Source organism: Acinonyx jubatus, chromosome A3 (genome assembly GCF_027475565.1).
Source record: "Acinonyx jubatus isolate Ajub_Pintada_27869175 chromosome A3, VMU_Ajub_asm_v1.0, whole genome shotgun sequence".
Classification (NCBI taxonomy): Eukaryota; Metazoa; Chordata; class Mammalia; order Carnivora; family Felidae; genus Acinonyx; species Acinonyx jubatus.
Genome location: NC_069388.1, coordinates 51026343 through 51048753, shown reverse-complemented (window position 1 = coordinate 51048753; position 22411 = coordinate 51026343). Strand labels below are relative to the sequence as shown.

At 40.0% G+C, this 22411-nt stretch overlaps 1 protein-coding gene across 6 annotated transcripts in view; it reads left to right on the top strand.

The window, feature by feature from the left end:
- The window catches only part of LIMS1 (LIM zinc finger domain containing 1), a 154667-nt gene that overhangs the window by 48563 nt on the left and 83693 nt on the right, over positions 1-22411 (top strand). For 2 of the 6 annotated variants that reach the window (XM_053200357.1, XM_053200355.1), the window contains one exon: positions 9257-9371. The exons of the other annotated variants lie outside the window; for them this stretch is intronic. The gene's annotated coding sequence lies outside the window, so the exon portion shown is untranslated. Of the gene's footprint in view, positions 1-9256; positions 9372-22411 lie in introns of those variants that run through there. 6 annotated transcript variants of the gene reach the window in all.

Below are 22411 nucleotides of genomic sequence, written 5' to 3'. Positions count from 1 at the left end.
TAATGAGTCAGTACCATTACCATTCAGTTTAAGGTTAAGGAACAAAGCTCCTGGTCTCAGATTACAATCTAGTAGGGATAGGCAAAATAAGCCCTTTCTTCCCTTTCCCCTCTCCCTCCTTTTCTTTCTTTTCCTTTCCTTTCTCTATTTATTTATATTGAGGTGTAATTGACATATAGCATTATATTAGTTTCAAATGTATAACGTAATGATTAAGTATTTGCATATAGTGCACAATGATCACCACAGTAAGTCTAGTTAACATCTGTCCCAGATTTATCTTGATATGTGAGAGCATATGGTAAATATCCTAAAGAGACAGGGACAGAGTGATCAGTACTCACACCCTTAAGTAGGAAGAAAAGTACTCTCTAACAAGGATTTATGACCACCCCAAACAAGGGTACTCATTTCTGTTACTGCTTCACACTTCCTGACACTGTGGTTTGATCTTGACTCATATGTCCAAGTTCCTTGAACACGGGTTAAACCTCTCAGAATACCATATGATCTCATAACTGTCAGTGCACTGAGCATATTGTTTAATCAGTGACCATTACTTGTCTCCCGTAATGAACCTAATCTCATTAAAACCAGCGAAACTGTGGCTTCTTCTTGTTCCCTGAGGCACAAGTGCCTGACATGTACTAGCAGATGGTGCTTCTTTGTTATCCCCATCCCTGGGAATGTCCTCTCCCTCCTTTTCTGCTTTGTGAGCACAGCCAGTTGAGACTCACATTAGTCCCTTACCCCCTAAAGCCATCCCTGCAGCTTCTCTGTGCCCTGGCTCCTTGCAAACACTGCCTCGACTAATTCTCAGAATACTGTGATGTGTTTTGTATGTATCTCACAGTCTAGGGAGCTACTCAGGGGAAGGGGCTGTGCCTTGTTCAGCCTTCTGTGCCTTGTGCCCATACAGTTAGTTACAAGGTAGTCATTGGGTACATATTTGCTAAAATGAAAATGAAGGGAAGTTTCTGGTGTACAGGTTATTTGTTTGCCACTCACCCCTCTGTTTTAGTGGTACAAACTGGGTAATGATAAGTTAACATTTGCATTGGCACAGAAGTTAATTTTTACTGTTTTACATTCTTAACAAATGCAATTTCTCTGAATTATGATACTTCACTTTTTAAGTAAGAGGTGCTTCATATATTTTTAAACTACTGTTTAGCATTTCTGGAAACTTACAATGCAGGAGTTAAAAAATGAAAAGCTGTTTTTTCTGGGAAATGAAATCGTATCCATCTATTCTTCCTTCTTACCAAATCACTGTTGAATGCACTTATGAGCTTGTACATGTTTTGACACTCTAGGGAAGTATATCATGAATTGCCAGTTAGTCACCAATAATTTCTAATTGTGACTCAGTTTTTAACAAAGTACATTCTTTGCACTTAGGTGTGTAAACACTTGTTTCGTGTGTATCTGACCCATATACCCCATCCTATTTTGTTTTATACTCTCTAAATAGAAACATTTTTATTTTGAAATAGTTTTGCAGTGTTAAAGCTAACACTATAACTTGGTAGTATGATAAGATCCTGGCCACATGGATATGAAATGTCTTTGCTTTCCTGCACCCCCACTAGCCAGAAGGCTTAATGCTCTGGCTGAACTCTAAAAAGCATCTCTGCTGTCATAAGTATGATGAATGTTTGTGTTAGTTCATAAAATGTAAATGAGTTTTTAATCTATTTCTCAAGAAACATGATGATGTGGGGGTATCCTTTCTTCCTCAAGAATAAATCAAATCTAAAATTTCATGTTAGTATCTGGATTCATTATCCCATTTCACCTTTTTTGGTATGCATTCGTGGGATTTTGCAGGCATTTTTGTGCCGAAGTGTTGTATATTTATGGTTCTGATTTTTATCATTTCAGCTAACACTCACTCTGAGATGATAGAGAATTTTGTAACAAAAGCACCTTGTTTGACTTTTTTTAATTTTTATTTTATTTATTTATTTATTTATTTATATATTTTTTTCAGTATATGAAATTTATTGTCAAATTGGTTTCCGTACAACACCCAGTGCTCATCCCAAAAGGTGTCCTCCTCGATACCCATCACCCACCCCTCTTCTCCCTCCCACCGCCCATCAACCCTCAGTTTGTTCTCAGTTTTTAAGAGTCTCTTATGCTTTGGCTTTCTCCCACTCTAACCTTTTTTTTTTTTTTTTTCCCCTTCCCCTCCCCCGTGGGTTTCTGTTAAGTTTCTCAGGATCCACATAAGAGTGAAAACATATGGTATCTGTCTTTCTCTGTATGGCTTATTTCACTTAGCATAACACTCTCCAGTTCCATCCACATTGCTACAAAGAGCCATATTTCATTCTTTCTCATTGCCACGTAGACTTTTTTTTTTTTAAGCCCAATGTGGGTCTTGAACTCATGACCCTGAGATCAAGACCTGAACTGAGATCAAAAGTCAGACGCTTAACTGACTGAGCCACTCAGGTACCCCGCCTTGTTTGACTTTTTACATTTATGATTTCATTTAATCTTTGTGTAGCCAAGTTATTATCCCATTTTGTAGTTGCTAAAGCTGAATACACTGAACCAAGATGTTACATCTAGTAAGTGGTACAATTAAGACTGTAAACCAGGGACTTTTACCTGTAGTCAGGGCACCTTCCACCATTGTATGGTGTTTCCATGCATATTGAACTTATTACTAGCCTAAAGCTGTGGTTTTCAGCTATGTTAAATACATTTACATTTTTTTATTCATGTTTAATATACATACAAAAGAGTGCACAAATCTTTTTTTATTTATTTTTTTTAATGTTTTACTTATTCTTGAGAGAGAGAGAGAGACAGAGCATGAGTGAGGGAGGGACAATGAGAGAGAGGGACACAGAACCCAAAGCAGACTCCAGGCTCTGAGCTGTCAACACAGAGCCCGATGTGGGGCTTGAACTCATGAGCCATGAGATCATGACCTGAACCTAAGTCAGATGCTCAACCAACTGAGCCACCCAGGCACCCCAAGAGTACACAAATCTTAAGTACACAGGTTGATGAATTTTCACAAAGTGAACACATAAATTGAACTGTTTTGAATATGAATTAATATTAAAGTGAATTTAACATTGAGTATGTAAGACCTCTTGATTCTAAATAAATATATTTATTTTCAAACTTCTGTTACACTTTCCCCAGTACTAATTTGATTGTTTAAGTGGACTTCTAATTTCCTAGTTTGTTCATTTGTTTGAGAAGCATTTACTGAGAGTCTTCTCTCTGGCAGGCATGTGCATAGGTGTTGGGAGATTCACCACTTGTAATAAACTTCCTTTTGGACCCAAATAAGGAATCAGGCAACAGATTGTGTGGTGTTAAACTCCATTTCAGGAGTACTGAGTGCCAGGCCTTATGGGAGCATGAGGAACTTAGGGAAAATATCACGGAGAAAGTGACATCTAAGTCCTGCCAGATGAATGAGAATCATCCAGAGATGCCATTGTAGACAGGAAGAGCAGAGGGAGGAGCAGGTAGGATACTGAGATGTAGCACGTAGGTCCCCATAACTGGCTTAGAGCATGTGAAGTGTGTAGTGTACCTGGGGAATGCAGAGTGGGAGCAGGGACATCTAGATCAGGAAGGATCTTTTGTCAGCCTGAGACTACTTTTATTGTTACTTAAGTTTCCTTGGCTACAAATAACAAGAATTGACTCTGGCAAACATAGGCTAAAAAGGAATTTATTGGAAAGATAGTAGGGTGGCTCAGAGAACGAAAGGGCCAAACATCCAGGTCTCTGAGAGAATAAACAACTAGAGCAACTCTGAGCATCTCAGCAGAAGAACCTGTGCAATTTCTCTGTAGGATAATATCATTAGTTGACTTGTTCTACTTCCTAAGGATTATTCTCTATTCAGATTTCTAATTTTCAAAACATAGAATCTGATTAGCTTAGTTCAGGTCCAGTGCCCAAACCAGGACCAGTCACTGTGGCCAGGGTTAAGAACAAACACTGTCTAATCAGTTGCCTGTTACGTGGTCAGGAGAGCTAGCTCTGAAACAGAGAGTGGAGGGAGGTGGGTGTGCTGCCTCAAAAGCCATGTTGCAACAGTGTGGAAAGGGGGTGGGTTGGAGACAGTGATCAGGAAGAAGTGCAAGTCCAGAGACCAGTTAGAAGGCTGTTATATTAATCCAAGTAAGAAGTGATGGCGCCAGAAGTAGGTACTATCCACAGGGATAGAAAGAGGTGAATAGACTCAGGTATTTAAAGGCAGAAAAGAAAAGACTTTGCGTTTGGACATTGTGAAGTGTGTGGACATTTGAGGAGTTGAGGATGACTCCAGTGTTTCTGGCCTTGGCCACTGAGTGAATGGGGGGACCTTGTGTGGAGAAGAGCTACTTTCAGGTGGGGAACAGGGCTTTCATTCAGTTTTGAAGTGTTAAGTTGACATACCTAAGCAGACCATGTTTAACTTGAGAATACTTGGTGCCTTTTGGGATTCCAACTTTGCCATCAGGGCCCCCTCTCTCTGACATAGAGGCACTTGCCAGCATTGTCCCTTTTTTGTCATGTCCTTGGGCAACTAGAGTCTTCCTACAATATTGCCATGAAAATTGACAAGCTTCATTCCCCTGCTATGCCTCCTGTACTTTGGACAGTTTCAGGTCTGAGTGGATATTGGGGATTATACATTGCTCATACTCAAAAAGTCTCCCAGAGCTAGGAACATTCAGGACCAAGTGCTGTCCTTTAGGATCTTTCTTAGATATCATTGTGATTAGAAAAGTCTTGTTCTTTTATGACATTCTTTTCCTGACGTGATTTTATCTGAGTTTGAAAATACTTGAAAATTGACGAGTTACTTGATTAAAGAGTTTAAATTATAGTTGGAAGTTTTTTAGGTAGTGTTTTAATTTTAGTAGTATTCAATGTCGTAGGTTAAGTCACACCCTGACAAGTAGTTCCTTAAGATACTTTAATCAGTGCTTTGCCATTAGGTAGCTTAATGGCTTCTGAAATCCTCTGGGTCAGTAATTCTCAGTGGGGCTAGAACTGTTTCCTACAGAGCAACTGGGAACTTGTGGGGTAACAAAAAATACTCCACAATGGTTTGGGGCAAGGGGCACATAGGCATTGAGTTGGCTAGGGTCAGGGATGCTGGATGCCATGGACTTTGTTTGCATCCATAGGACTTTGATGCAGGTAAAAAAGAAAAAAATATTATAATTATTTGAGCATAGCACCTAATTCTATTTTAGATATAATCATGGCCTACTTTTACATGATTTCAGTAGACACTAAGTTTTTCAGGAATGCTATGAAATTTGTAAATTGAGTGAAAAATGAAGTTTGCTTAAGATTTTACTGTAAGTTCTACTCTCATAGGTGGTATTAATTTCTTTTTTTATCCTGTTTATAACTTCAAAGACTTTAAGATAATGAAAATATATTGAAAATATTAAGATAATTTTGTTTTGTTTTTGTTTTTAATGAGAGATGGTTGGAAAACTAATGTTTTCTCAAGTGAAATAGGGCAGACACCCCAGGGAAAGCATATGTCTGGGGATGAACATGATGAACTTGCTGGGTTATAGATGTGTTTCATAAATAAGAACCTAAGAAGCTTATAGAAAGGTGGAAACATTCAGTAGCACTTGCTAGACTGGGTAAATCAAATTGGGTGAAATTACCCCAGATTTTTTAAAAGGCCAGAGAGGAAAAGATATGCAAAGGCATTGAGTAAGTTACAAAATAGATATGTGTCCATGTAGAGTGTATTCTATGGAAAACATGTATCTGGATTTCCTTTTATCTGTGTGAGAATTATAAAGGAAAAAGGAAGCGTGGCAATGGATGAGTGAAAAAGGCTGGTTCTTTTAACCAGGCGGGGCACCCAAATGGTAGCTGGTAACGATATGGAACCATAGCTCCATCTGCTGGAGAGAAGCAGACCCTCTCTTGCACCGTATACAAATAAAGTGACTCTGTATACATGTTAGTGAGCCACCCAGTATTTATTAAATACTCCTGTCTGAGAGGCAACACCTTGCCAGGCTCTAGGGTAGCAGTAATAAAAACTTAGATACATTCCCTGCTTTCACCTCACCATGCTTAGCTGTGATAGGCTTTCTGCTTTTAAGAAAAAGACTTCATTTTTGCATTCTGAGTTTCTCTCTTAGATTTCTCCATGGATGACTTTTAAGAAACCACGTAACCTCTTTTTGAGCATCATTTTCCTTATCTGTAAGATGAGAACGACTGTCTCTAATACAGGCTCAGTTTAAACTATATCGAATGCCTAGTGTGTATGGCAGCCATAGGCAGGAAGGGCATAAGATAAGCAGGAGCCTTGTTCTTGCCCTCACTCGGGTTAGAAAAAGAAGCTCTTACGAGATAAGTGAGAGGGCCTCATGAGAGCCCTGAGGAGGAGTGCCTGATGCAGACAGGAGAATGGGACTGGAGAGGGGTTGAGGCACGGTTTTTTGAAGACCTTATGCTTCACTTCAGTTGTACAAGGATGTACAAGGATGTTAAAATTAGCAAGAGGAAGATGAAAAGCTCTTCCAGGCTGAGGACTGGCATAAGCAGCAACATTGAGATGGGGCCTACATGGCATATGTCATGGCTGGGTTGCATGAAGTGAGTGGCAGGGAGTGTCCAGAGATAAGGATTGGAGGAGGTTGGTGGGCCAGGGCATATTGGGTTTGTATTCTTCTTTAAGGGGCTTAACTTTGTGCTCAGTGCACCAGAGAGCCATTGCAGAGTTGAAGCAAGTTCTGGAGAGACACCTGGCTCCTTAGATCACTTGTTGGCTGAGTCCTGGATTTGGTTAAAGGCAGAGAGTTAGGAGGCTGCCGCTGTAGACCAAGTGTGTAATCATAAGGGCTAGAATGGTAACAGGGCTAAAAATGAGAGTGAAGTAGCACAGAGGGACTAATTTAAAAATGAGTTAGGAGTTAAAATTAGCAGAAGTGGTTGGTTTGAAGGTAAGAAATCAGGGGTGACTGGGAGATTCCTGACTTGGGTGACTGGTTGGATAATGTTGCTGTACCTAAGAGAGTACATATAAAAGGAAGAGCTGGCTATGGGCATGGCAGGAGGGGTGAGTGGTTTATTTAGTCATCTTGAGTTAGGGTGTCTCCATGAAAGCAGCCAGAAGACAATTTGATGCATGACTGCAGGTTCAAGAGAAAGGTCTGGCCGGTGTTGCTAACATGGGGGGAGTAGTGGAGCCATGAGAGATGGTGAGTCGTCAGGGAGAATGTTCGTAGTGTTCACAAGCAGGGAGCCAGGGTACGAATTAGGGAAGTTGCCACACGTAAAAGGCAGGCAAAGGAAGGGGATCCTACAGAGGAGACAGTGATGGGATGATTGGAAGGACAGGATAATGGCCTGGAGACCAAGGGTTTTGAGTTGAAAATGTCCAGGAGAGCACTGTTTATAAATGTCTAACGTAAGATAAGGATTGAAAAATGTGTTCTGGATTTGCTCTTGCCTAGAAGAATTTATCCGAAGAGAGGAGGAGGGGGTGAGATAAAAGCGAGAAGGACTCAAGATAGACTTCTCCTAGTCACCTCCCTAGGCATGTGTGCCCCTTTGTTCATCACAACACCCTGTTTCCTTCACAGTGCGTGGTGATCAGTAAAGAATTGGGACACAAAGAAATGGCAGATGTTTGCCTCTCTGGATTTTAATTGCAATAACATAAGTTACTTTCTTGAAGAGAATTCCATATGCTGGGAATTTAGCTCACAAGACTTCCGTTCTTTTACTTCTCCCAGGAGAGATTGTGGCTGCTTTCCAGGGTTTATATCTCCGGTATAGTACTATCCCTCATGGGAGTGGGGGTGAGAGGCCTCTTCTTACCCACAAACAGCCTTGTACTTCCAGTTTCCTTCTATATCCCACTCACACCCCTCAAAACAAAGTAAGTAAATCAAGGCCAGAAAAGTCCTCTGGCTGGAATTGTACATACGTTTAGTCTTGTATTTCAAGTCCAAACCCAACTCTGGTGGTCAGGCTTTAGAGTGAGCCATGGAGATGGAGCCTGTGTGGTGCCCCCAGGGGTGCTGGGCCAGAGCCCTGAAGTTTAGAGCTCACTGCCTACAGCTTGTCTTAGGTGAGCTCTTTCACCTCTCCAGACATCAGACTGCTTCCCTATAGAGTAGATGGAGTTCCAGGGTGCCTGTCACATCTGCCCTTCTACTGACAGTCGCCATCTCTCAATACTGCCAATACCCAGTCTCCATTGTTGGCATAACAAGCAAAGGTGAGGAATTGTTCTCTTGTTTTTAAAGATTAACCTCAGGTCCTATAACCAAGAAATGCTGTTATCATTCTTAAAATGACTGCTTTATAATAAATTTTTTAAGGGACTTTCTTGTAATATTCTCAATGAATCAGGGCAAGGAAGTCTTCATTCATGGAGGCGGAAGCCTGTATTAAATGCTCCTGAGTTCCTCCATCTCTACCAAAGATCCCTTGATTAGTCTTCAATGGAAACTTGGCACCCAGGAGTCCTGCGAAGTGACTCAGTCGGATGTATGAGGCCTCATTAGCATTGGCCCTGCTCCATCTCTGCACTGTGTGTGTCAAGGATATCTGGGACAGAAGGCTATTTCCCCTACTTAGCCTGCCAGAGTTTGGCCTGCCTGCCTTTAAACTGGGCTGAGCTACCAGGAGGATAAAATAGACTAGCTGTTCAACACTGACATGGTAAAGCATTCAGAGGAGACTTAAAAGAGGCTCTATTATTTCAAACATGTAGATACTATCAAGATCCAAAAGGGTGGAGAATATCTTTTTATGAAAGCTTCACTTCTTTCTATACTAATTATTGTTTGTTTTTCTAAATATTTTCTGCACAGCTTTCAATAAATTTGTGGATGAATTTCTTAACTTAGTAAGGTACATAAAACAACAGGATATGAGTTATGACATTTAGGGGTGTTGCCTTATTGCTTCAGAACTTTGGGGTTATCGTGTAACATACCATGTCACATGACTTGACTGAATGCAGGAAAAAAAGCCCTCAATTTGGTTTCATTGGCTTAAATATAGCTCAAGGCAACAGACACAAAATTAAGATGAGGAAGTACTATACAGTGTAGGAAACAGGAGCTTTTAAAGATAATCCACTGTAATCTGGAACTGGTTGCCCAGGCCCTGATAAATGAGAGAAAATAAGAGCAAAAGTACCAGAAAGGAGATTCTTTATTCTTGAGGTGAGAACAAGAGAGTGTAGAGGCTCATCAGGTAAAGTGCTTGGAATATCAACTTGCTTTTGCAGAGGTGGGGCTGTGTGTGCAAAGTGATTAAGACAGAGGAGTGGAAGTCTGAGAGAAGACATCCATCGAAAAGACATTCGTCTAAACTTGCATATCCAGTAACAGGAACAGTCTTGGGTAAGTTGTAGCTTTTAGCCATGCTAATTAAATTTTTCTTTTCGCTGCTGCAAAGTGTAATGGTTGTGGTTCTAACTTCCTGTGGGTGCATATTTAATTACTGAGTATATGTAAAAGTAACTTTATATTTTGTTGGTTTTAAAGTGGATGAGGAAGGGAGGCTATACCCTTATATTTGTAGAGAAAACATTAACAGTCTTGATAATGTTTTGTGCCATATGGTCCTGCAGAAGCATAGAGTGCTTTTTGTCATTTTATTACATTAAATATTTTTAACCCACATTCTGTGTAGGGTCTTAAAATAAAATAATCATATACTGTTTAGCACTACGGTTAGTGAGTATCTGTCTTGCCATGGTATGGAAAAAGCAACTATAACTACTTGAGTTATTTATTCGTTAACCTATATAAGTCTGTAAAAACCAGCAGGCCATTTTTAAAGTGATCTTAATGCACTAAATCTACATTTGTAAAACATTTATTGAGAGGTGATTATTCACCCCAAAAGGATCTTGTGCCTTACACATGATCTGCCTTACACAGTGTACTTCCTTAGAGATTTAAATGTAGTTATGAAAACATTTATTTTGCAGTCAGTCTCCAGGAACATGATAACCTTGAGAGGAACATAGCTGTGATATAGAATAGGGTGATGTGTAAGGGACTTTCTTATTTTGTATGTTACATATTTATAGATATGTTTTTTATAAACACATTGTCATGAAATAAGCAATAGTTATAGTATTAAGAGAACAGATTTATTTTTTTCAGGGACAAGAAATAAAAAGTTCTAAAGGATGATCGCTTTGCTTTGGGTCTTGCAAGTTAATAGAAATTAACTTCAAATTAACTGCCTTGCAACAAGGCAGTGTACATGGCTCATAGAATAAAAAATGAAAAAGATACTTTGGATAAACATACATAAAGATGGTGTAAAAAAAATTGCCCCCAAATAACCAAGCATAATCAGACCAACATGAGTATACTGTCAAGTTTGGAGGCATAACCAAAAGTAGGAGTGACTTGTAATTCTCAGGGACCAGCACCATTTAGTTGATTCTTAAGTTGGGCTTTGAAGAATGAGTAAATTTCAGCATTTAAACAATGATGGGGAAGGGTATTCTTCTAGCGAGTTGGTGACATCTTCAGCAAAGGTCAGTTTTACTTCCTTGTTCAGAATCCTCCCATTGCCTTTTCACCTCGCCTGAATGGAACCTGGAATCCTTATTCTGGTCTGCAAGGGCATACTTGATATGCACCCTGCCCTTGGTTTCCTCTTTCTTTCAGATGCCATATCTCTACTGCCCCTTTCCACTAGACTCTAAGATTGATGAAACAGGGGCTTTGTCTTCCATGTTCCCTCCTGTATGTCCAGTGCCTAGCTCTAAGTGCTCAATAAATGAGTATACAATGAATGAAAATAATTCAAAAGACATCTAATGTGCTAGGATGTAAGATGTGTTTGCAGGATAAGAGTGATAGGGAGTGCGCATAGATTACTGGTCTTGAATACGATATAAAGTTTTGGGTGATTTTAAGGGACTGGATATGGTAACATTGCAGTGTGAAGGATGGACCTGGAGAACTCCCGTTGCCTGACTACTATTGCAGAGATTTGCTTCTCTCTCTTTTGCTTTTTTTTTTCTTAAATCTGCTCCCCTTCTCTTATGTTTTCTTTCTCTCACTAATTCTTTCCCTTACCCCCGTGATTCTGTTACCATCTTCTATCTTTTCTAAAGGGAGGAAATCTGTCCGGAGCTGGTCCTTCTTCTCTATCCCCCAGCCCCACCAGGACCTGGAGTTGTTGTCCTCCTGTGGAAGGGGTCCTAGCAGTAGAATGAGATTCAGACGCTAGATTGCATTGATGCATAATAAACTTCTTTAAGCCAGACTGTCAAAAGGATTGGCATTTGTAATAAATAATAGCAGGTATTTGGGAAAAGTCAGGTGGAAAATAAGAAAATAGCATCATCCAAGAGGGGAATTCAGTCTTCAGGGTTGTCAGCTCAGCACACTGTTAGCAACAACTTGGAGGAAATCATAAAAAATTTTTCACAGATCAGCCAGAAATAAACTCCAGACTGCCAAATCAAGTGTGATTTCTTAGAGAAGTTGCTTTTCATTCCCTATGATCCTGTTTGGTCTGGTCAGTAATCAAAAGTCAATATTCAGTTTGATTTTACTTCTTTCTAAGACCATTATAAAAGTCTTCATTCATTGTGTATCTGATGAGACACGGGGAAATAAAGGATGTATCCATGCATCTTAGGAGAATGGAGTGCACACACATGAAGTAGCTAAAATTATAACAAAGCTACATTTAAATTTAGGCAGTAGCAGGATGCCTGGGTGGCTCAGTCGGTTAGGCATCTGACTTCGGCTCAAGTCATGGTCTCACACTTCATGGGTTCAAGCCCCATGTCAGGCTCTGTGCTGATAGCTCAGAGCCTGGAGCCTGCTTCAGATTCTGTGTCTCCCTCCCTCTCTGCCCCTCCCCCGCTCATTTTCTCTCTCCCTCCATCTCTCTCTCTCTCAAAAATAAATAAAAGATAAAGAATATTTTAAAAACAAATAAATTTATGCAGTAGCAATGAGCTATTGATAACGATCCTAAGGAGAAAGTGAGCAGCAGCCAGAATTTTGACATAAATTTTAACGATTTGTCAATGTGTGGACCAGTGGAGAGGTGAAGGGAAGAATATGGCAGATAAATAAATGATGGAAATAGATAATACAACTGTGGGGAAGGGGACAGATTTTGCTAGAAAGCGCCCCACATCCCTGACTGGTAAGGGTGATTCTGTGGAAGTAATTAGAATGGAAAGGAAGGAAAAAAGAGTCTTGTACTCCAGACTTTCTATGACTAACCCCAAAATGACTAAATCAGCAGCCGAACATACCCACAGGGTTTCTGAGACTCCAAGAAAGGGAAGTAACAGTCACTGAGAATGCACTTTGTGTTGGTAAGTGCTTAAATGTTTTCTTTCTATTGAAGTCCTTGAAACATTGAGGGGGTTTTATTATGACCACATTTATAAATGGAGACCTAATCTGTAGGTGAAGAAATCTGCCCTGGCTAATAAGAGATAGAGCCAGGATTCTAGTCCAGGCTGCCACTTCCCCTTGTTTTCTGGGATACATTTCTTTATTCAGTAAACCTAGATTGGTGCTATCCAATAAACACATGAGCCACATCATATGTGTAGTTTAAACTTTTCTACTAGCCAGTGCAAAATGAAACAGGTGAAATTTATTTTCATAATATATTTTCTTTAACTCCATATGCCAAGCTATTGTCCAAACTATATACATATCATGTAACATATTAAAAACTATTGAGATATTTTACATTTTTGTGAGCTAAATCTTTGACATCCCAAGTCTGTTTTACACTTAAAGCACATCTTGATGTGAACTTAGCCACATTTCAAGTTGCTGCATGTGGCTACCAAATGAGCAGAAGTCCAAGAAAAAGGATTGAGGCTCATCCTGAAAAATCAAAGGTAGAAGCTCTGCCTTGAAGTCATAGGGAGGAGTTAAGATGGGGCAGGAGAGCAGCTTCCCCTAAGATGGAAAAACTGTGGAAGAAAGGTACCGTACATGGAAGGCAGGACTGCTTATTAAAGGAAAGTAAAGATGCAGAGCACAAAGCACAGAGTTTTGGAGTCGCTGTGTTGTACACTGGAAACTAATGTAAACACTGTGTCTCAACTATACTTCAATAAAAAATTAAATTACTAAATTAAGAAAGTAAAAAAAATGTTTTTAATTAAGAAAATAAAGACATGGGGTGCTTGCCTGGCTCAGGCGATGGAGCATGTGACTCTTAATCTTGGGGTTGTAAATTCAGGCCCCATGTTGGGTGTAGATATTACATAAAAATAAAATCTTAAAAAATGTAAAAAAGAAAGTAAAGACATTACCATGTCATTTAAGACATATTACGGACTGAAGGGCCATTTATGGAGAGCAGTAAAGTCATACCAATCTTTATCACTACCTCCAGTAACGACCACAGGAAAACTGTGGCATTGAGTGCTAGATGCTGAACCATATTTAGCCAGGGGGATAACATGTTTTGGCAAATGTGGTAACCATTAAGAATGGAACCACAGCTCTTAATACATATATTTTTATATATGCATGGTGTTGACAAAAGAATGTCTTCTTCCAAAGGCCTAATGCCTTTTTCAGATGGGAAATGTAATGCCCTGCTTTAGGAAATAACCATGAACAAACTACCTTATATGGGAATTTCCACAGACTTCAGCTCTACCTAGAGCAAGATAAATGATAGTTTCAGACTTCTATTGCAGCAAAACAGGAATTATTTTAAAATGTTCGTGGAATTTCCCCTTCATTCCCTTCCTGTGATTGTGCTGCCTACTTTGTTGCCTTTGTCCCACTTAACCCCTGTCTTTCAGTCTTTTCCTGTTATATTTACTTTACTTTTCTTTTCTTTCTTTCTTTTTTTTTTTTTTTTTTTTTGATGGTAAGCTGTGTACTAGGGTCATGTTCTCGGTTCTCTTACATCTTGGACTTTAATTCTTCTTCTTTAATTCTTTTCCTACACCTGAAAAGTGAAAAGGATGAATTAGAAACCTTCACCATCATTCACATCCTTCACTTTGCAGCTTGGAGACTCATTTTTTAAAATAATAGTGAATATATATATTTTTTTTTTCTTTTTTTTTTTTTTTAATTTTAGAGAGAGCACACAAGCAGGGGAGAGGGGCAGAGGGAGAAGGAGAGAATCTTAAACAGGGTTCACACTCAGCACAGAGCCCAACGAGGGGCTCCATCCCATGACCCTGGAATCATGACCTCAGCTGAAATCAAGAGTCTGACGCTCAACTGAGTGAGCTATGGCTACCCCCCATGGTGAAATACATTTTTAAGTGTATAGTTCAGTGGCATTAACTACATTAACATTGTTGTGCTACCATCTCCAGAACTCTTTTCCTCTTGCAGAACTGAAAATCTTAACTCCCCATTCCCCTCCATCCCCAGCCCCTGGCACCCACCATTCTATTTTCTGTCTCTATGAATTTGACTACTTCAGATACCTCATGTTACGTTTAATCGTAAGCATTTGTCTTTTTGCAACTGGCTTATTTCACTTAGTGTAATGTCTTTAAGGCTCATTCATGTTGTTGTATGTCTCAGAATTACCTTCCTTTTTGAGGCTGACTAATATTTCATTGTGTGTATATATCACATTTTGTTTATTCATTTGTCAGCAGATATTTGTGTTGCTTCCACTTTTGTTTTGGCTGTCATGAATAATACTGCTGTGAACATAGGTGGACAGATATCTCTTGGAATCCCTGTTTTCAGTTTGTTTAGATACAGAAGTAGAGTTGTTCGGTCACATGGTAACTCAGTTATTTTTTGAGCATGACCATACTGGTTTTCATAGTGACTGCACCATTTCATATTCCCACTGATGGTGCAGAAGGGTTCCAATTATCTCCACATCCCGAACGTTTGTTGTTTTCCTTTTTTCTTTTTCTTTTTTTTAATAGTAGCCATCCTAATTTGTTTAAGGTGGTATCTCATTTTGATTTTGATTTGCATTACTCTAATGACTAATGATATTGAGCATCCTTTTATGCACTTATTGGCCATTTGTATACCTTCTTTGGAGAAAAGTCTATTCAGGTCTCCTGCCCACTTTTTAATCTGGTTGGTTTTTTGGTTGTGGTTGAATTGTATGAGCTCTTCATAGATTCTGGATATTAACTCCTTATCAAATATATAATTTGCAAATATTTTCTCCCATTCCATGTGTTGTTTTTTAACTCTGTTGTTTATGTCCTTTGATGCACAAAAGGGTTTTTTTTTTGCTTTTTTGGGTTTTTTTGAGGGCTTAAAGAACAGCATTTATTATGTCTTAGTTCTGGAGGCCAGGTGTCTGAGATCAAGGTGTTGGCTGGGCTGGTTCCTCCTCAGAAGGTTATGGGGGAGAATCTGTTCCATGTCTCTCCCCTATCTCCTGGGGGCTTTCCTGGCAAGCTTTTGCATCCTTGACTTGTGGAATCATCACTACCATTCCTGGGTTTGTTCTCATGGCCTCCTTCCTGTGTGTATGATGCACAGAAGTTTTTAATGTTGATGTAGTCCCAGTTATCTATTTTTACTTTTGTTGCCTCTGCTTTTGGTGTCCTATCCAAGAAATCATTGCCACATTCAGTGTCATGAAGCTTTTCCCATATGTTTTCTTCTAAGAGTTTTATTTGACCCATTTGGAGTTAATTTCTGTATATGGTGTAAGATTAAGAGTTCAACTCAATTTTTTTGCTTGTGGATATAAATTTCCCCACCACCATTGGTTGAAAAGACTCTCCCCATTGAATGGTCTTGACACCCTTGTCTAAATGGTCTTGACACCCATTTGACCATATTTGTGAGGGTTTATTTCTAGGCTCTCAGTTCTATACCATTGGTCTGTGTGTCTGTCTGGTTTTTTTTTTAATTTTTTTTTTAATGTTTATTATTTTTGAGAGAGAGAGAGACAGAGAGCAAGCAGGGAAGGGGCAGATAGAGGGAGACAGAATCAGAAGCAGGCTCCAGGCTCTGAGCTCTCAGCACAGAGCCCAACGCAGGGCTTGAACTCACAGACTGCGAGATCATGACCTGAGCCGTAGTTGGCCACCCAACTGACCGAGCAGCCCAGGCGCCCCTGTGTGTCTGTCTTTATGCCAGTTGCACGCTTGCACACTGTTTGATATTAGACTTTTATAGTAAGTTTTGAAATCAGTGTGAGACCTCCAACTTTGTCTCTTTCAAGATTCATTTGGCTTTTTGGGGTCTCCTGGAATTTCATATGGATTTTAGGATGGATTTTTTCTATTTCTGCAGAAAAACATTATTGAGATTTTGATAGGGATTAAAGCCTCATTTTTGAATTCTGTAAAGTAAGGGGGTTATTTTTGCCCAGGAATTTAAATCAAGGCAGAAGTTTCTACCTATAGCAAGATGTCAAAGAAGGCCTTGGCCTTAGGCATCTATGGGTGGTGGGAGGCATATGCTGGAATAGTTCTGTTGGAGCAAAGATTAGGAATAAGGAATGATCTCGCATATACTTGCAGTAGTGCCTTAAAACATGCTTAAGGAATTGTGTAGGGGTCTTCACTCTGCTGCAGACACTTTTGACTTCTGATACCCTTTTTGACTTCTCTGTGACCCAGTAGTAGTATACTGAGTGCCTGACATTGCTATAGTAATTAATTATCTTCCCTACTTTGTTTCTAAATTTTTTATTTTTTCAGCATTTATTTATTTTTGGGACAGAGAGAGACAGAGCATGAACGGGGGAGGGGCAGAGAGAGAGGGAGACAGAATCGGAAACAGGCTCCAGGCTCTGAGCCATCAGCCCAGAGCCCGACGCAGGGCTCGAACTCATGGACCGCGAGATCGTGACCTGGCTGAAGTCGGACGCTTAACCAACTGCGCCACCCAGGCGCCCCTTCCCCACTTTGTTTCTAATACGCTATTTAATTCTTACAAAAAGATTGTGAAGTAAACAAACATGTGCTGTCTTTGATGTACAAGCAAGGAAAGTGAAGACTTTGCAGAAAACTTGCTGGTGGCCATGTGATAGCTAGAATGGCAGAAAAGCCAGAGGGAGGCCTCAGGAGCCTGGTGCAGCCTTCCCTCTGTGGGGCGCTTGGGCACCAAAGCCAAAGGGTAGAGATGTGATCACTCCTTACAGTGGTGGAGGCTTTATGGAAACCATCTAGTATAACCCACTGGCTCCTTTGACTCTCTGCTGCCTGTCCTTAAGGGGACACAAAAGAGTGTGCTAAGTTGGGGGAACAGTGGTTGGGGAAGGTGGCTCATTGTGGGAAGGGGATTCACAGTTGGAAGGAAAAAAAATGGCTGGCAATGAGGCCAGAAAGGTAAGTACGTTGTGAAGAGTTACGTTGTTAGAAGATGGGGGAGGGACAGTACATGGTTCCCCCAACTGAAAAGGCACTTTGAGACCAGAAAAGGAAGCAGGTGGCTCCATACAGTTTACAGACTTTTATTTAGGGTAATTTACTGACAAGGGGGCAAAGGGTGGGGAGGATAGAGCAGAAAACAATCCATGGCAGCTGCATAGTTATTTTCCATAAAGTCCAGATCTTAGTCTACAGATTTTATAGAGCAAGGGGACATGCAGAAGGGCACTATAGTGAGATCGAAGGGTTTGCACACACCTCAAAGGGCTTGCATGCACCTGACAGCTAACCTTCAATTAGATCTTGTGGCATCACCTGTGCGTCAGGAAGGGGGAGGGCTGTGTTATATCTAACATAGAGAGGCCAAAACAAGCCTTACTCATCCCAGCCATGGCAGGCATTTCTAAGGTATGCATGTCAGTCTCCAAGGGGCCTGGAACATATAGCCCCCAAAGAAGCCATCAGTTGAACTTGAACATGATACAGAGCCAAAGGGATGGGGTCAGTATTGTCAGCACTCCTACATATGTTGCATATGTTATGCCAAAGTCTTTAAACTGTATCCCATATAAAATAGACATCCATAGAAATCTTCTAAACTGAGACATGGTATGATCAGATTTGCACTAAGAAAAACTTTGATGGCAGTAGGGGAGAGGAGAAATATTGATAATGGTGATATTTATTTTGTATTTAACACTTAGTATGTGCCACTTGTCAACCTTAAAAATAAAATAGCCAGTTATTTTCCTAGGAAAATGAGTTTATCTGGGAATAGGATTGGAACTGCAATTTGGGACAAGTAAACTATGGCAAACCATAGGTAAGTCCAAAGGGACAAAGGGAAGCTTGCTTTTATTAGGTGTTAAGGGGAAATTGGGGAGGATTGTTGTGAACAAAAGTTCACTAGGGAAGAACAGGAGTTTGAGACTGTGATTGATTTTGGAGCAGGGAGCGATTGTCCCACTTTTTTCTTAAAAGCCAGAGATAAAATTTCTATGGGAAAAGTGCCCTTTCTTGTCAAGATAAGAATTACCTTCCTTCTTCCTGCTGATTATGAGTGGTGATGGTGCGTTAGTGAGAGCTCCCCCTTCAGGGCTTCCTGCCATTTTCAGTGAGGTTTCCATGTGCTTTTCATAGGAGCTGTATGGGGTATGACTATAACAATTTCATTTTTAGAAATAAAAGTGGGGCACTGGGGTGGCTCAGTCCATTAAATGTCTGATGTCATCTCAGGTCATGATTTCACGGTTCGTGGGTTTGAGCCCCACATTGAGCTCCATGCTTACAACTCAGAGCCTGGAACCTGCTTTGCATTCTGTGTCTCCCTCTCTGTCTGCCCCTCCCCCACTTGCACTCTGTTGATCTCGTTCTCAAAAATAAATCAACATTAAACAAATTTGAAAAAAAAGAAAGAAAAGAGGGGCACCTGGGTGGCTCAGTGGGTTAAGCATTGACTCGATTTTGGCTCAGGTCACCATGGTTTGTGAGATCAAGCCCCAAGTGGGGCTCAGCACTGGCAGTGTGGAGCCTTCTTGAGAGTCTCTCTCTCTCTCCCTCTCAAAATAAAGAAATAAACATTTTTTTTTTAAAGTGGGGGGCCTGAATGGTTCAGTGAGTTAAGCATCCAACTCTTGGTTTCAGCTTGGGTCATGATCTTGTAACTTCATGGGTTCGAGCCCCACATAGGGCTCCATGCTGGCGGTGCAGAGCATTCTCGGGATTCTCTCTCTCCCTCTCTGCCCCTCTCCCCTCATGTGCTCTCTTTCAAAATAAATAAACTTTTTTTTTAAAAAAGTAGCTATTAAGTATCAAAGCTGGGATCTGAGTTCAAGGCTGGTTGACTCTGAACCCAGCCTCTTAAGGAGAGTGAGGATGGGGTCATCAGCTGGGTATGCAGGACACTATGGGAAGAACCTTAGACATGTAAATATAAATGAAGAGAGAAATGGAAATGACATCTCATGCATTAAATCAACTACTTTTGGTGAGTGGGTTGGTGAGAAAGAAGTTGCTGAGGATGACTTCAAGAGTTTAGTTTGGGCATCCAGGTGACCAGGGACCCTCTTTTTTTTTCAGTTTATTTATTTATTTTGAGAGACAGAGACAGTGTGAGTTGGGGAGGGGCAGAGAGAGAGGGAGAGAGAGAATCCCAAGCAGGCTCCACACGGTCAGCACAGAGCTCAACGTGGGGCTCGAACCCATGAAACTGCAAGACCATGACCCAAGCCAAAACTAAGAGCTGGGCTCTTAACCCACTGAGCCACCCAGGTGCCCCGCCCAGAGACACCTTTGATCAGAAGGCCATATTGGGCACTGTTGTACAATATTTGGGGGGCAGTGGGGGCAGCTGGTGATAAATAGAATGTAGTGAAACATACCAGTTATCTAATACCTTTACTGTATAGGTAGTGCTTGTGCAATTAATTTTACACAGGGACGTGTTTCTAACTAGTTAAGATTCACTGTGATACAATTTTTAGGTTTATTTCTCTCTAACCTGGATATTCGGGAAAGATGTTGATCTCGTAAAATTTGCTATTAAAAATACTGAATTCTAGGGATGCCTGGGTGGCTCAGTCAGTTGAGCGTCCAACTTCAGCTCAGGTCATGGCCTCACAGTTTGTGGGTTCAAGCCCTGCATTGGGCTCTGTGCTGACAGCCTGGAGCCTGCTTTGCATTCTGTGTCTCCCTCTCTCTCTGCCTGCCTCCCCCCCCCCCACTTGTTTGTTCTTTCTCTCTATCTCTCTCTCAAAATAAACATTAAATTTTTTTTAATACTGAATTCTGAAGTACAAAATGAAGTGAAACTTAATGTTATGTACAAGGTTTCTTTTTACTGTGTTCTTTCTGTTCATTTACTTCTGGGTTTTGACGTTTGTGTCTTGATCTTCATTTAGCTATTAATGGAATTGCATCTGAAAGCCCATCTTTCTGCTGGTCTTGACTATTTAACCTTAACGTGTCTTACGTTGATCCTTCTCTCTTAAACAGTTTCCTTCCAATAACTCTCTCATACTTTTCTTCTTCTGAGTGGGCTTCCTACCAAACTGGCTTTTATGATTTTTATTTTTCCAGCTTTATTGAGATATGATTGGCATATAACATTGTGTAATTTTGAGGTTTACAGTGTGGTGATTTAAGACATGCAATCACCATTTTGTTGACGTTATGGTGAGAACATTAAGACTACTGTCATAGCAACTTGCAAATACATGTATTTTTAACTATGATAGTCATCATGCTGTGTATTACATACCCAAAACTTTCTCATCTTACACCTGTTTATGGTGTAAGGGTAGTTTATGGTCAAAGGGTAGTTTATGCCCTTTGATCAACATCTCCCCATTTCCCCCACCTCTCAGCCCTTGGCAAGCACCATCCTACTCTTCATTTCTATGAATTCGGTGTTTTTAGATTCCACATATAAGTGAGATCATACAGTATTTGTGTTTCTCTGGTTTATTTCACTTAGCAGAATACTCTCAAGGTCCACCCGTGAGGTTGCAAATGGCAGGATTTCCTTTTTTTTGTAAGCTGAATAATACTACATTGTATATGTATGCATACATATGCTACATTCTTTATCCATTTGTATCAATTGATGGACACTTAGGTTGTTTCCATGTCTTAACTATTGTGAATAATGCTGCAGAAAACAAGGGAATGCAGATATCTTTTTGAGATAGTGATTTCATTGCCTTCAAATGTATACCCAGAAGTGGGATTGATGGATCATATGGTAGTTCTATTTTCAATTTTTTGAGGAACTTCGTACTGTTTTATACAGTGGCAATGCCAATTTACATTCCCACCAACAGTGCACAAGGTTTCCTTTTCTCCACATCTTACCAATACTTAACTCTTATCTTTCTGATACTAACCATTCTAACAGGTATGAGGTGATATTTACTTGTGGTTTTGAATTTTCCTGATTATTAGTGATGTTGAGCACATTTCATGAACTTGTTGGCTATTTTTATATCTTTGGAAAATCTGTTCATGGCCTCTGCCCATTTTTTTGTCAGGTTGTTTGTGTTTTGGCTGTTGAGTTGTATGAGTTCCTTATAAATTTTGGATATTAACCTGTTCTTAGATGCATGATTTGGAAATAGTTTCTTCTTTTCTGTAGGTTTCCTTTTCATTTTGTTGATTGCTTCTTCTGCTGTGTGGGAACTTTCTGGTTTGATGTAGTTCCCCTTACTTATTTTTGCTTTTGTCGCTTGTGCTATTGGTATCTCATCCAAAAAAATCACTATCAAGACTGATGTCAAGTTACTTTTCTGCTATGTTTTCTTCTATGAGTTTTATAGTTACAGGTCCTACGCGTAAGTCCTTAATCCATTTCGAGTTAATTTTTGTGAATGGTGTAAGATAGGGGTCCAGTGTTATTCTTTTGCACCTAGCATATGTTTTATGTCTTCTGTTTTATTTTTATTTAGAAGTGGTAAGATGTTTTTAATAATGGTTATGTATCAAATAAGTGGCTTACTCAGGCTTCTCTGTGGGTTACATCCATATGATCTTGTACCTGAGAATTAACAATGCCTCTTTTTAAACTTCCTTTCTTTTTCTGAAAATTGTGTGCATGTAATATCTTTAGGAGCCACATGATGGCAGAAGCAGTGCTTTGAAATTTTTGGACTTACAAATATGCTATCTAAGAGAACGTCTGCTCTGTATTTTCATCCTTTTTTCATTTAAAAAAAAATGGTATAGGACTTACTAGAAGGAGGCTTCAAATGCCTATCACATATCTTAAGAAAGAAAACATTACAAATATAGTCGAGGGGCACTTGCATGGCTCAGACTGTTAATTAAACGTCTGACTCTTGATTTCAGCTCAGGTCATGATCTCATGGTTGGTAAGTTCAAGCCCTGAATTGGGCTCTGCATTGACAGTGGGAGCCTTCTTGGGATTCTCTCTCTCTCCCTCTCTTTCTGCCCTTCCCCCACTCGTGTGCACACACACTCTCTCTCACACATAAATAAACTTAAATAAAAATTTAAAAACATCAAAAAAATAAAAAATAATTTAAAAAACAAATATAGTTGAAATCTCTTGGTATACTTTCCTGTTTCAAATATCCTCCCATC